Here is a 3150-nt window from a genome sequence, read left to right as displayed (position 1 = left end):
TCGCCCCTGGCTGTTCTTAGGTTGGGTGTAAAGCAATTTAGTGGCGGTATACTTGACAACGTTGTTTTAAACGTTTAAACGCGGTTTTGTCTCAGTTGCTATCTTTGTTTTCTTTGCATTTGCGTGCTAGAAACCTCAATCTATAAGGCCGATTACTTTAATACCTTATTGGGAGCGAAGTCATTTTAAGCTAGAAGACTATGGTTCATTTTAGAGAACGGGCGAGCACAGGTGTTATCTCAGTCTAGCAACAAAGATGTAGATTAAGAATGAAAATTTCAGTTTCTTAAGCTAGAGATTAAGAAGTTTATTAAAATTTATCTTAAACAATGCAGAAATGCATTGAACTGTTGACAGAAGCAAACTTCCTTAACATGCTCTATGTAAAACGCATGGGGTCAAAAATGTATGTAATTGCTAAAGTTCGTGGCACGCTTTATATTAAATTTTTAAATTATTGTTTGAGTCCAGCAGTCTTCGCTCGAAAATATTGAGCTGCTGCAGAATTATCAAAAAAAAAAAGTGCCACTGAGGTAATTAAAAAATAAATTGGGTACGTTCCGAAGGGAGTTTCCGGTCCCTTAACCTTAAAAAAAATTGTTAGCCCTCTAAGCTTTTCTTTAAACTATTGAAAGACAACGCTGCTCTAGTGTATTCATGTAAATGGCTGATATGAAATGGGGAAGCGCAAGCTAAAAAGAAAACCTATAAAAAAAAGAGTTGAAAAATTGCCTGTTTCTTTTAAGTGTCCCTTCTGTAATCATGATAAAAGTGTCGAAGTATCCTTGTTCGTTCCCTCTACAATTGATTTCATACTTTTTGATATTTTAAATATTATTTGCATTCATAACCCTGATTTAAGCTGAAATCATTACTACTTTAATAAATTAGTTCTCAAAATTAATATAGGAAAGCTAAGAGCTTTCAGATTTTTTAACGATACAGATTTATTACTTTATAAATGATTTTTACATATTTAAAATACTTAAACTATAAAAATTATTTAATTATTTTTTTTTTTCGCTTGAGTATGAGACCATTTTTTTTTTATTAAATAGAAAGTGAGTTCTTGTTTTCTATTTAAGTTATTATTTTTAATAGTTTTTTTATGTTTTTATTAATAAATATATATTTAATCAAATATTATAATAAAAATGTAGTGAAAAAGAGCGTAATTTGGGCTCCATCTCATGCTCTGTTTGTAATGAAACTTTTCAAACCGCCGTAACACGTAAAATTTGACTATTTTTTTTTATAATTTAAATATTACGAGTCGTTATATATATACTTTTAGAGTTGAGTCAACCTATCGATGTGTATTGCAAATGGATTGACGCTTGCGAAGAAGCAAATGAGTGAGCGTTGAAGGAACTTATTAACATTTTAAAAGTTTAATTTTTTTTCTGTTTAATTTAAATAGTCAAACATGTATAAATAACTTTTTAATTAATAGTTTTTTTTGGATTGGAGCATTTTGAGAAAGTCCACAATTTTTTTAGCCTAAAATTGTTAAGCCCACTGCCTTATAACTTTTATTATAAAGTGTTATTATCTTGTATGTTTATTTTTGTAGATCTGCCTCTTTCAACTTTTTTTAAATATATACAATGCAGTTAATATTCTTAACATTTTTTCTAAAACGTAAGTTAAGTTCTTATATTTTGACTGCTCCAAAGAGTTTTTTGAGAAATTCAGTTCAGGTAGCCTCAATTTTTTCAGTATTTTTTTCAAGTGATTTTTATGCACTGAACCAAGTTTTCTGGTTACCTGAACTAATTGATTTTATTAATAACATTTTTAAAAATGTACTTAATTATTTATTTACAGTCTCCTTTTTAAACTATTTTTCATTATAACTTGTTTGAGTACATAACAAGCTATCCGTCAACGATAATTGTTTAGTATTATCTTAATTGCTTTTTATATTGCTTCCCTGCAGTCGTAGATGGCCAGAATAGGAAGGCCTTCACTCTTACTACTTACCAAGCTTTACTGTGGTGACTCTATTATGACGCACATTCATCTAATCCCCTACTAAACTAATTAATCAAAGATTTAAGTTTTAATTTTTGCAAGTCCTTCGATTTTATTATATGAGTTGGTAAAAAGGAGGCTATAAAATATTCATTTTTCGACTGATCTAAAGATAGTAAAAATAAGTATTTATGCTTATTAAGTTGTAGAAACAAAAGCAATAGATCCAAATCCTTAATAGAAGCAGGCTCGTCCAGCTAGCCGACCAGCAGGGCTAGTACCGGTGATACAACAATGTTTCGGATGTGCTTTAAAAGAGTATTATTTAAACTAATCTATTATTTGGATGATTTCTTTAACTACAACTTACCGAAATTTACTTTACAAAGAATTCTTGAATTGTGAAACCTGCTTAACTTTTTACTTTCATTCATAATTATAAAACTGAAAGACGTCAATCGTAAGGTACCTTAAGGCTTATGTGGTACTATAAAAAGTGAATTTGTTAATTTGAGTACTTATAGAAGTTTCTACTGGATATAATTATAGCTACTGCTTCAGCTCACACACCACGAACAATTACCGCATCTTAAAGGGTTTTTAAACAATATACGATTAACTTTATTTGGAGGGCACACCTTTTATTATAAAGTTGCCTGCTAGGATAGCTTGAGTATGGTATCCTAACTTATTAAACGAACTATATAGTAAACTATAAGGGCTTCTCATATAATTTAATAAAATAGTCTGTAACTATCCTCGTAAATAATAAAAGTTAAAGTGTGTAGATATAAAAAACACTAAGAAACGTAAAGAACGGAATAACAAAAGTTTAAAAAAAAAGAACGCAAGAGAGACCAAGATTTGCGATCACAGCGCTTGTATAAATTTAGAAAAAGGATTTTAAATATTAAAATGATATCAATATATGAAGATATAAAGGTAAAATAAATAAGGTTATAGAAGCAAAAAAAGGAAGTATAAAAAAAAAGGACGAGCCACCCTAAGAGGGAAGCCCTATTATAACGTCTTATATCAATACCAGCCTTTTACAGCGGCGACCAGGTGGAAATAGAAAACATATTCTGCGGACAGACAGCAGACAGAAATAAAAAACATTGTTAAAATTTTACTTATATTATCAAGTTTCTGTTGCTTCTTTGTAAGCATATACGT

The 3150-nt window shown here is 29.7% G+C and overlaps 1 long non-coding RNA gene across 1 annotated transcript; it reads left to right on the top strand.

The window, feature by feature from the left end:
- The first annotated feature begins 659 nt into the window (after window positions 1-659).
- Window positions 660-1368, top strand: LOC135120257 (uncharacterized). The gene is made up of 3 exons (XR_010278550.1): window positions 660-787; window positions 1161-1231; window positions 1295-1368. It is a non-coding gene; the product is annotated as an uncharacterized LOC135120257 (long non-coding RNA).
- Window positions 1369-3150: the final 1782 nt, after the last annotated feature.

The sequence above is a fragment of the Zophobas morio genome, unplaced genomic scaffold (genome assembly GCF_036711695.1).
Source record: "Zophobas morio isolate AGI-343-1 ecotype UQ-CSIRO unplaced genomic scaffold, CSIRO_AGI_Zmor_V1 ptg000362l, whole genome shotgun sequence".
NCBI lineage: Eukaryota > Metazoa > Arthropoda > Insecta > Coleoptera > Tenebrionidae > Zophobas > Zophobas morio.
The sequence above is the reverse complement of the archived record's forward strand: the minus strand, read 5'-3'. Positions and strand labels throughout refer to the sequence as shown.